The following is a 12,818-nucleotide window of genomic DNA, read 5'->3' on the forward strand; positions in this document are numbered from 1 at the left end:
GTGACTTCCATGGTTGGTGCTTTCTGAAAAACAGTGAATTTACGAGGTTTGGCAGTGGCCAGCACTGAAAATAGACCTGCAGCATATCTGAAACAAAGCAGAGCGGAGTGGCGCTCCAGGCACGTGCTGCTGCCAGACTGGAGCGCCGGCTATGGAAATGCTCTGATAGACTAGAGAGGGCACGATGTGCTCCGTAGTACAATTCGCCTGCATTCCGCGGCGTGCAGGCTGTATATGGAAATTGAAGGTAAGGCTTGTAAGGGTAGAGGGTAAAATGATACAGCAAAATAAAGGAAAATCCTGGAGGACAATCTTATTCAACCTGCAAGAGAACTACGGTGAATAAGGTGTATGTTCTGGGGTAGCTGAGTGAAAGCTCAGACCTCAATGCAGACAGAGCTTGAGCAGTTTCGCAAAGAAGAATGGGGTAAAATTGCAGTGTCAGCTTACATTCGCACATTCCGCTCTCTTTAACATTTCAGAAAATTTTCAGGAGTTTCGTTTATGTCTGAAAACAAAGTTTTTTCTGTTAAGCACGTTTTTCAATCCCTTTTGTCTCTTCTTATCATCATCCTTGCATCAATAACAAGCTAAGAACTTTTCTGAAAGCCAATTTAGATTCCATAAAGTAGTAATTCTCTCTAGTCCATTTTAATAGTCTGTTTGGAAAGCTGGCTGTTTAATGCTCTAGATAAAGCTCTGTCGAGTTGAGTTTATGCCTGTAAATGAGAAATGTCTCTCTGTAGATTCAAAACTAGGCAACTCTTTATCATTACACAAACTCATTTGTTTCTCTGTTATTGAAAAAGAGCATATGAGTGGACGTAATGTCCCTCTCATATTTAATTTGTCTTTTTCCCACCTGGCAATATTAAAAAGTAGATGTTTTGTACAGACAACTCAGTCTGAGCACAAACCCAGGTTTAATGATTCAAACTTATTCGGTGTGTGGTAAGACCGTCTCTGGGGAGTAAAGGCATTTTCAAATTTAATCAATGAAGAGAATTCAGCAGAGAGACAGGAACAGACTGCTGAAGGAAGGACAAGGAACAATAGAAGAGTGAGGGGTCGAATATGGGATGAAGCAGTGTACTCCCTAATACAAATGAGCTGACATGTAGCCTGAGGTTCTCATCTGCTGGGTTAATTCTCCTCCAGTGCACCGAATCAAACTCCCAAAGGACTTCTTTTTTATCCTGGAAGCTCTAAAACGTTACATAAAGAAATGTTCCTTTAGCACAAGTGAACACACTCGATTACTTTCAACCCCTCTGCAAGAAATCTGCTAAACCTATTTGTTCTGTCAGAGAGATGAGTGTAAATACACGCGACAGTAAAAAGAGAAGCATGTCGCAACCACCGGAGGGAGCAAAACTGAAACAAAGTCAATTTGGAGAAACAAAAGAATTTAATGCCTTTCACATGGGATGAATGTGACTGGAAGCTGTTGTTTTAGCGGCTTGAAAAGCTCAAAGAAGAACTTTAGATTCAACACAAACAGAGTTCTCACTCGAGAGGAAGGTTCTGGATGCCATTTCTTTTTAATAGAAGAGGGGAAAAGGTGTCCTCAATGTTATGAGAATCTTTCATTCACACTCTTGTAGCTTGTGTTTTTAATCATATCAAATGTATAATTTAGGGGAAAAAGAGCAAGAAGTTTATGTACCTGAATCTGTCACAATTAGGTGTGTACAAGATTATGAGCGTGATACTGACATCTGAAGACATGATCTTATTAGCCGTTCATATCGGCAATATATATTATACAACTGCCTTAAATGTCAGCAAAGTGTACAACTGTGCTATAGGTAGGTATAGGGAGTTGCCAAATGTGCCACATACTCAAAGAAGCCATTTTAAATAAACACCAAAACATAAAAACAGACTGTTTACTTCCCCGCTCCTCCCCCAGAAAGACATTTTAATGAACAAAAACATCCAATACCTTCCTTATTTTTCCTAGTCATAGGGGCCATCCAAATTAAGACCAAGAGGTGGCAACACTAATTAGGAAGAAGAGAGAGCCATTTTTGATTATTCTTTAAACTTTTAAAAATTATTTCCATGGAGGATGAATGAGGTTTTTGTATTAGTGATGTTTTTTTATTGTATCTTCTAATAAAGTGTGTTTTATTAAGAGTTTTTATTGGGAATTGTTTTAGGATGCTATATCTGTATATCTCCCACAGTTTTTTGGTCTCTGTATGACATCTTTTGTTATTTTTCACTTTTTTAATGATCTTTCTCTACAGATAGCGCATTAAAATGACTCCAACATGAACTCTAACTTCATCCAGTGGTTGCTCCTTCCAAAGTGACTGACCTAAATCTAGTGTTACTCAGGTTGTGGTTTGTGGTGGATTGAAATTTTGCAGGACAGGAGGTAAAACCAGTTAATCAGATGACATGTTCATCATATTAATTTGCAAACAGACAGAATGATTCTATGCTCTATCCATCTCTTTACCTGTAGCAGCAGCATCATTGGATTTTCAAACTGACTTTCAAAAATTCATCACTACACTCATTACATCAGTCTTAGAGAGTAATTTATAATTTTTTTTCCATCTCTTCAATTAAATGTTGCGACAAACAGTACTTTCTCTGCGAGCGTACAGAGCCTGAAGCAGAAAGTCTGGCTTTCCACTGAAAGTTCTCAACCCCTTTATAATGTCTGATATCGTTAACTGGAGAGTTAGTCTTTGTTGAGCCAAGAAAGTAGAGGTATGTTAAACTTCATTTGTCTTTTGTGGGATGTAAACCTCAGGATATGGTCAAAAATAAATTTAAATCTGTGCAGTTTTAATCAAATGGTAGAAAAATATTTATTACAAACTCTTGTTTTTAGAAAACTGATATAAAACAATCAAATTCATTCATTAGTTGGATTCAAGAAACACTGTAATTTCATTTTAAATTGGCTTCAGTGTCTTCATACTGTGGAATTCATATAAACCAGTGTTTCCCATTAAGGCCCGCCACAAATAGATTCTGGCGCTACCTGTTCGCCCTCGCTCTGTGAATGTAGCATGTCGTTAAAATGACTATATATCGCGAATATCCAAGTATAAATTATGTGGAAGTTTTGAGCCACCAGCGTGCATTTCTTGCTGGAGTTTCGCTTCTCCCATTTTCCCTGAATGCATCTCTCACAGCAAAGAGCACACTCTCTCTCCTGCGCCTTCACCCATCCAGAAAACTCCTCTGCACATGTGCATCAGCGGCGAGAAGCAAAGGAGAGGAAGGTAAACACAGCAGTGTGGCTAGTTAGCAGGGAGCTAGCTGACTTTAGAGACAGCAAGAAACAGCGTTGGATCTGCAGCGTTGAGCAGTTGTTCAACTTTGAAAAGGAAGAGGTCAAACTCAGGCGGTATTCGTTCAAATACGCTGCAAGATGACTCCGAGATAACAGCGGCAGTAACACAACACGTCACTAAAGACATGAGCCCAGCGTTCTGGGTACAAGCATTTTGCTGAAAACTCCCTGCCAGAGTCGTACATGTCAGCGGGAAGATGGCCCAGCAGTGGATAAATGTGATCCACATCTCCACAACAACGGAGACTTATCTCAGCCTAACAGTTCAAAACTCCAACAGCAAGGAGTTAAAATGTTCCTGCCTCCAGACAAGCTTTCCCCCCATGATCACACAGGATAGTTAATTGAATAAGGTCTAAAGACGCTCTCATCTCATGAACTTGTCAGAAACTAGTCCAGCGTTCATCAGCACAGATAGCGGACTAATATAGCTAATCACAGCTGTGAGCCTGAATGGAGGACTAGACTGCAGGGTTTTCGTCTTCATGCAGAATTGGTGAGTTCTGTGTTGGTTTGGTTTGGTTGGTTTGGTTTAAAGGTGAACTTAATGAAGAAAATAATCATTTTATAATCAGCAATAGTAAACATAACATAGAACACATTTCAGGACTTTCCATACACTGTAAAAGACCGAGTATTTCATGATTTATGTATATTTGATTTATTATTAAAAGATTTAATGAAGTCCTTTTCAAAATAAAACTGCTACATTTGACTGTATATTGATTTTTACTTTCTGCATACACTTTTATTAAAAAACCAATAGAACAGTCTATTTTTATCACCAAAGTCGTGCCATTTGGGGCTGAATTAAATATAGATGCTGAGAGTTCATTTCAAAATATCACGATATATATCGTGTATCAGGATATGGCAAAAATACCCCCCCCCCCCCACCGCAACCCACCACAACAAACAGGTTCCGGTCCTGAGGGAAACACTGTAAACTTAGAAAAAACTTTTTCATTTTCCAAGTGAACCAAAAATCTCTGCATGTCACAGTCTCATGATTTATGACTGCTTGTTTAGAAGGGAGCAGACGGGCCCACTAACATAACGTCCTCCAACAAACCCATTGATGATGTATGATGATGTATAATAATGTGTTCCCCATAATCCCACACTGCTTTCAAGTGTGGTACATGCTGTGTGCCTCCCACCACAAAAATATATCAAAAGTTTGCTGACATTTATTAAGCACCCAACAAACTACACACCGTACTCTGCTGCTTAACTAAAAAATAACTTTTCAACAGTCTTTTAAAGAATTTAAGGCCGCCAACGGATCATTTTGTCTTTTATGGTGTGTTATAACAGATTCAAATTCATGGAAATAAAATTTGGTCATCACAAAGATATCACACAAGAAAAACATCAGGTTCAATAGTTTTGGTGCCACAGAGAAACTAAAAGCTGACTGAAAAAGTGCAGAAGAAATAGTATGCATTCCCACTGGTAAGAAATAGCTCAGTTGTTCCAGTTTAGTTCATTACTGCTGTTTCTGCTCATTGTGTCATTTTTTTTTTTTTAAAGGTGGGTGAGCGAATGAGTAATGAATACATTTTCACATTTCTGTTTTTTGCCATCCCACCTTACACCCCCATACACTATTCACCGTCCTAAACCATTAATTCTGTGGCCCATTGTGTACGGTCCTGACAAGCTATAAAACCCATTTTATCCTCCACAATGGCTCTCTCAATTTGTCTTCCCCCCGCTCCCTCCCTCACGCTCCCACTTCAGACAGCCTCTAAATGACATACTTCCACCAAGTTGTTCACAGGTTTATGTTGCACTGTCATTACTGAACTTGTTACATGAATCCACCCATTTATTTTCAAAGAAACATTTTAAGTTTTTCCACAGATATTGGGGGGTAACAAGGAAAACAGAAAACACATAACAGGGGCAATTGAGGACAGGTAAAAGGGGTGAAAACAATCTTTCGTAGATGTGTCCTATTGGACAGGTCAATGCCTTTTCTCCCAGAGTACGGGCAGTGATAAAAGTCTAGAAATATGGCCGTTTGCCTTGAGTCTGCCGTGCAACATATGCCTGCTTTGGACAAGGACAATTACGTCGGTCTCTCTGTCACTGTCCGATGAAGTTCACATGCACTGGCTCTGCTCAGAAGTGTAAATCAAAACTGTTTTCAGCCACACTGGCTGGCTCCAAGAATGGCTTTTTGTGAGCAAAACACCAAGCCAAATGAAGCCAAGTGAGTTGGTCAGTAATAAATTATCATACAAGCACATGTCGACAATCAGCATAAAATAAGTTAGTCTTGATAACAAGATGGCTCAGTGTTTTTGGGTCGTCTTTCAAAATGATGTGACATTTTCCAGCTTACAAGTTTTCCAACTGATATGAAGAATGACTGAAAAAAAGAATATACATCAAAATGAAGTTGATACAAATATCCATCATTAAGATGGCATTATGTGAAGTGGCTACATGAAGTTAGCACAAAAAGAAAGGGAATTTGTGTTTGATTATTTTTTTTGCTGTAACTATGCTTCTTGACAATAGATATTATTCCATTGGAAAGCCTGTTTATTTCCATTTTAAATGGTGCCACATTTGTAAGGAACATGCATTTATGGGATGAGCACCAGAGCGGAGTACGTGGGTTGCGCCCATGAAAAATGTACCAAATCTTCTCTGCCAACACCAAAGACCTTATTTTGTCATTGCTATTGATTCTTGTTTTGAGTTTCTGGTACCCCTAGGTGCTGATGGTTGCCAGCATCTGTGAGCCTTAGCCCTGCTACAGAGGTCAGCAGATGTCTGCCCCAAGAATCGGCATGACACATTTGACTGATCTGGATAGGGTCCTTGTGATGGGGCAGCTTAAGCTGGTGTTCCACAAAACCATGTTGTGTCATTATTTGGAGTGAGCCCAGGATCATTCCAAACTAGAGGCTTAGTTCCATATAAGCAGGATGTCAGAGACAGGCCAGGAAGTATCCCAAGAAGACGACACCCCAAGAAGTCTGTTTCCTCACCCTGTCAGCACTTATGTACTGTAGGCTGTCTTCTACAGATTTGCAGTCAAGGTTTGCAGGAGGATATGGCCAACAGCTCTATGCTCCAGACAATCCAGAACAGACTACATGCTGTCAGTCTCTGGTCTCAGAGATATGACTGCCCTTCAACTTCAGCCCGTTTACAGAAACACATGCAATGGAATCTGAACATGTGGAGGAATGCTATGTTCAGCGAGTCTAGATTCTGTCCATGGCAGTTGAAGAAGGGTCAAAGTGGGGAGAAAACATGAAGAAAACTATGCTGATTGCTGTGAGAGTAGCATCTTTTGGTGGACGCAGTGTGATGGTGTGGGGTGGCATCTCCTTCAATGGAAAAGCAAGGCTTGTCATCAATGGAGGCAATCTAAATGCAGAGAGATACTGAGATGAGATTCTGAAACCAGTGGCAAGCCCATATCTCCACTGTAATAAAAATTCCATTATAATCTACATTATTATGTGTTTTATTACCATATAAGGAATTGTAGAAGTTATTTCTGATGTTTTTATACTACTGCTTCGTTATGACACCAGCTGTGTGCCTTTGCAGAAGTATGTCATGTCATCTTAACCACATGCTCATCCTGTTAGCACAAACGGTTGACCCCTTCCAGATAATGAACTTTGCTCTTAACTTCTCAGTGTTTGTGTAAAACTGTATGTAGACTTATGTTGTTACTATTAGGTGTGAGATGTGTTTAAAAGAAAATGTGTCTGAATGAAGGAATGCAACCCAGGAGGTACTTTGAAACAGGGAGGCTGCGGATTCAAGGATGTTCAACCTGTTAATCAAAGTGAAGACTTTCTCTTCTCAAACTCCCTAAAAGGGGGGCTGTTTATTCTTCACTAGTATCTGCTCTGCACAGACTATGCTGACTTAAGTATACTCCCACTCATGAAAAAACTGTAGCCATGCATCCTTATATTACTGTGTTCACATGTCTTTTCTCCGATTGGGAGGAAGTTGCATCTTATGATTGTAAACTGCTCAATCCCTTGCAAGTAAAAGTCTTTGAAGATAGCTCATTCTCTTGTCATTTTTTTACACTGGCACCACCGGTCAGAGGTGGATGAAAGGAATTTTTCTGACATCCATAATCTGGGACTGAACTCTATCCTTCAAGATGACAATGCTTGCCCCTACAGAGCGGGGTTAATCAGAGACTACTTCCAGAATTCAGGAGTGGAGCAGATGGAATGGCCTGCCAGCAGTCCTGACCTTAACCCCACTGAACACTTGTGGGATCAGCTTGAATGTGTTGTTCATGCCAGAGTGACCAACACAACCACATCTGACTTGTGACAAATGCTGGTTGAAGAATGGGATGCCATCCCACAGCAGTGTGTGACCAGGCTGGTGACCAGCATGATGAGGAGGTGCCAGGCTGTCGTGGGGAGATAAGGGAGATAAGTTTTATCCCTGCGTCTGCCCCACTGGTGCTCTGATGTCAACATTCACTGTACGACTTAAACACTTATGACACAAGACCAAAACTCGAGATTTAGGTGCTCATACTATGGTATGATAGTTGAGCACAACTGGAGTTCTCACACTGATGAGTGACATCAGGAAGGACCAAGCGCAGATCCAGGATTACAACTTTTTCTGCACCTACTAACAACAAAAGTTTGACCCTTTCCCCTTCTTATAGACATATAAATTCTAGACTTAAAAAACATGCTGGGGATGTTCGAAACATTTAGCCCATGACAGAGTCTGTCTTTAATTCATTAATTGGCACTAGTATAGCATGCGATACTCACGAACTGTCGAGCAGTGCCATGTAATGGAAAAGCCCCATAGGTCAGCTTCAAAACTGGGTCTTGCAGATACAACTTAATAATTGGAGAGAAAAAGACCACGTTTCTTTTTTATTTGTGAAAGGACTGCTATGAAAGACAGGGCAAAAGATGTACAAAAGATAAATTTGGATTTGAGCCTTGCTAGCAAGGATTTACAAGACCTGGAATTTCTGACTCTAAAGCTAAATCTAAAACACTCTCAAAGCAACAGGAAAAAAGTTTGTTGTTATAAACAGTTTCAGGGTATCAATCCCCAGACTCCTGGACTAAAGTTTAAACAAGATCAATCTCTCAGTGTCAGATCCAGACCACACTCATGCCATGATCAATGTCCCAATAAGATGTCTCCAAACAGACAGCATATTTCTTATTTTTGTCTGCAGGTTGGAAGGAGGATGTGGCATCAGTTACAGCCTCTGCTACATTCATCAGTAGATCATTAATACAGTCTCTGAGGGCTCTGACTGGTTTGTAGTCAGACAATCTGTACAACTCACCCACATTTTAATAATATATTCCCTCTAATAATCCAACTCCTTCATAGATTTAACATTGTGCTTAAGGCGAAACCGAGCAGTGAACATGTCTAAATGAGCAGTGCAGAATGTGTGATAGCACTGCTAACACAACACCTTAAGGGTCAACGGCCACACAAACACACACATGCTCGCACGCATATAAATGTCCTCACAGAAAGATGACAATTAGTGTTGTGGCAGTATTTGTTACAAAAAGTGCAATTTGCTGCAGGTCACAGGGGTGTCCCAGAGCCCCAGAGACTTCCAGGGCAGGCTCAACCTCAGCGTGCAACTATTAGCGTGTGCAGGAGGGGCAGGGTGCACTGGCAGGTCAGCACACGTTCTTTCTGTCTCATCACACCAGAGAAGGCAGAAAAGCAGAGCAGACGAAGGCCTGTAATTCACTTTCTCATTATTATTTAATTGTGAATGAGAATAGTTCCTATTTAACTGGAATGTTGGGAAGTCATTACAGGCTAAAATACTCCTTATTGGCCAAATCCTTCACATATGGCTCTCCTCATTTTTCTTGGACAGCTGAATGGAGCAGTCACAGTGATGTTACATTCTGACAGAAATCCTTCAGAATCCCATAGCTCCCGAGGGGAAGTGATGCTGGCCTTTTCAAATGGAGCAATGCAGCAAGGTCCCCTTACACTTTGATAAAACACTGACGGAATACTGATGGAAATCTCTCTTTGGATGGCAGTCACTTTTCAAAGCTTTAATTTGAGTTATAAAGGTCATATACAGAATAAGTAAAAAGTATCAATCATCTAAATGCACTGCGAGGTCTGCAGAGAGTTTATTCATTATAAATGAAGGGGAGAACTCATAATATGTGAAGTGGAGATGAAAGAATAAAAGGTAGAAAAGCCGTTTGGATAACAGGACCTTCACTCTTACATTAGTTGATTTTGTTTTCTTTCTATGACATATCTTATATTTCTCTTAAATCCCTAAAGCACTTTTGTCAAAATATTTGCTGTACCTTTAGAAACAACTTACTCTACACAGTGCCTTGCATAATCATTCAGCTCTGACGGACCTTTTCTACATTTAACAGGGTTATGTTCTGCAATTCAAATACACTTTCTGAGGCTTTTCACTCTAAATATCAACTAAGGGCAGTCCAAAAGTCAGAGATCGTTGGAAACAAGTGGTGGGACAAAATACCATTATATGATTGTCCTGACTCGGGTGATACAATTCGCAAATCTCTGGTGCCAAATATTGACATTATGATTTTAAAAACACTCAACCAGTTTCCTTGGCAATATGACTCCCTGCATCACAACTTCATGACTCCTCATGTTGGGTCTTGTGATAGGAATGAGGATAATGTGAAGAGAAAGAAGAAGCTGGCTCAGAATAATAGAAGACAACAGAATCAGACAGTAAACTCAGTTTAAGAGCGCTCATCAACAGTGCTTATTTTGCTGTATGAAAGTTGACTTCTGCTTTCCTTGGTACCTGGCCTTCATTTTAATAGCTCTGTATGCCTTTTATTTTCTTTTACTTAAGAAAACATCACCAGGAAAACATGAAAACAATACAAAGAAATCTTGTCTTGGCATTAGCAGTAGTTCTTCCCCTGGAAATTACACCCTCGAAAAAGAAGTCTCCCCTGCCATTGTTGTTGACAAAGCTGATATCAGAAGTACTGCCTGGTCTTGATTATGACTGGTGGGTGGAGGAGAAGTAAAATTGACGAGCATGGCAACAAAAACCAAGACAGCCTGGCTGCAGACCACAGCTCTGAGATTACTAGGGGAGAACAGGGTTGGTTGTCACACGGGTTGGTAAGGTCAGGGACAGGAGAATGGAGTGAGGTTAAGCTAATATTCATCACTATCTGATGCTTGTTGTAACTACTGTAATAGTCCACCTTCATGTTGTCTCTTTTTATCCAAACATTTCCATAAACACATTTTCTCAGCTGATGAGACTGACCACAATTAAAATCACCAAGATGTAACTATTAAAAAGACGGCAATTTTCAGCTGAACACCGCTTACTGTTTACTTCATGCAGAATCCTGTCAGTGATCTGCCCTTTCTGCCACTCAGGGACTGGAACTGCACTGACTCCCCCTGCCTGTGACGTCACATGCATAACCTCTATAAGATGCTGCACCTGTCAGAATGGAAATGCATTTTGCCTACAGGAAAAAATATTGTCCTCTATGGAAACACTCTAATGCAGCTAAAGCTAACAAAGCTACATTATCTTATGCTATGTTTTCTGAAGCTAAATTAACTACTTTACTGTATTTAGCTACATTACCTACATAGCTAGCTCCGCTACACTAGCATTAGCTATGTTCGCTAAAGCTCATGTTAATAAAGCTAAAGTAGCTACTACTTACGTAGTAACACTAGCTACATTGGTTACATTAGCTTTGGCTCCTGCTGATAAAGCTAAAGTGAGCCACTATTAATGTAGCTACTTCTAAAATGTGTCTGTACATTATTTAATCCCAGATTAGACTTCTGACCTTTATTCTGTTCTGTTGATGAAATGTTGCCTTGTCTGTGTGGTCTACAGCAGTGTTTCCCAACCTTTTTCCTTGGAGCCCTCCTCCCTACATGTACTTAAGAAAAGCAGAGCCCCCCAGGACCCAGAAGAGAAGATAAAATGACACACTGTCATCAAATATCATAATAGATTTTAATTGTTTCACTGATAAAACCCAAAAAAGGCCTATGCATGCTCTTCTTAGCAAAAAACTTTTGTATAAAATACTTAATAGCTGCTTCATCATGGTTTTAGTCAATATTTGAAAATCCAATTTTGGCAGCCTCAGAGCAGACAAAGCCTCATGCCCCCCCACCCCCAAGATCCTTGGCACCCCTCCAGGGGGTCCCAGACCCCAGGTTGGGAAACAATGGTTTACAAGTTATTTCATGAATGTGACTGCCTGAGTTTATTTCTGAATTAAATTGAATTTAAAAAACTTCTAAAATGGGAAATACGTTGTAACAGAAAATAACATCTTTTCCGTCTTGACAAATGCAGCGTCTCACAGTAGTGGTCTGTAAGAGGGAACATCTGAGATCTGCAGCCAGACCCCTCTCACAAAAACAGCCAACACTGAGGGCATTTTAGCACCCAGGATGCTGAGCACTGAAAACACTGGATTACACTGGTTTTGTATGGATGAGTACTGCCAGTGCAAAAAAATGGTATTACCAAATTTCAGTTAATTAATACATTAATCCAGCTCTTTACCTTTTAAGAGGCATTTTAAGTTACTCTATTTATTGTACAACATTATTTATCACAACATGACTGTCTTGCAATATACAGTATAACAATACATCAACTATTGTTGAATGGCTGTATCATGATTTTATCGTGACCATGGGTCCCTAATTCAGGTCAGGAATGGGATCAACCTAACCTTGCAAAGCAGATGGATACGTCCATTTCCTTGTTTTTAACTGGTGAATCCATCTTATTAAGCTCCCATCTAAACCGTTTGGGCCCAGTTAGAAAGTGACAGGACCAATCAGCGACAAGGGGCAGTACTTTCAGGCACGGCAGAGTCGTGACATAAACAAGCAGCAGCAAGAGGCTGGTGCAATTATGGCAGAAGAGCTTAGCATGGAAGCTGCTAAAGCATAAGTTTTATCAGAACTTGACGACATTTCTTTCTTTAAAGAAGAACAAAGATTGGCAGTGAGTTGTTTTCTTTTCAAAAATGACAAAAGTTGAGTACTTACATGTCTATAGTCGCCACGTTTCGCGTTATTCCTGCGCACGCACAGCTCAATAGCTGCTACGTCCTGTGTTTTGTTGCTCTGATTGGCCTGTAGCGATGTGACAGACAGAACGTTCATCCAATCACACTCCGAGTTTTTTTCAAAGCCTCTGCCTTTTCTCAAACGTTTCCTATTGAAGCTTTCCCAGAAGGATGTGTGAAACAAATCCATCTGGTGTGTCAGGTTAGGATCAACTAGCACAAATCTTATTCTTAAATAATTTCTCAATCCCCTAATTTCCCTCTTCTTTCCCTACCAATAACATACACTTTATGCTGGTGTTATCACGTACAACTCAACAGATTAAGTTCAAGGGTTTTGAATGCCTCGGTGAAGTATGAATATGAACAAAGATGTAGATTTCAAACTGATTCAAACAGATTTTTCAAAT

Source organism: Cheilinus undulatus, linkage group 12 (assembly GCF_018320785.1).
Source record: "Cheilinus undulatus linkage group 12, ASM1832078v1, whole genome shotgun sequence".
Lineage (NCBI taxonomy): Eukaryota > Metazoa > Chordata > Actinopteri > Labriformes > Labridae > Cheilinus > Cheilinus undulatus.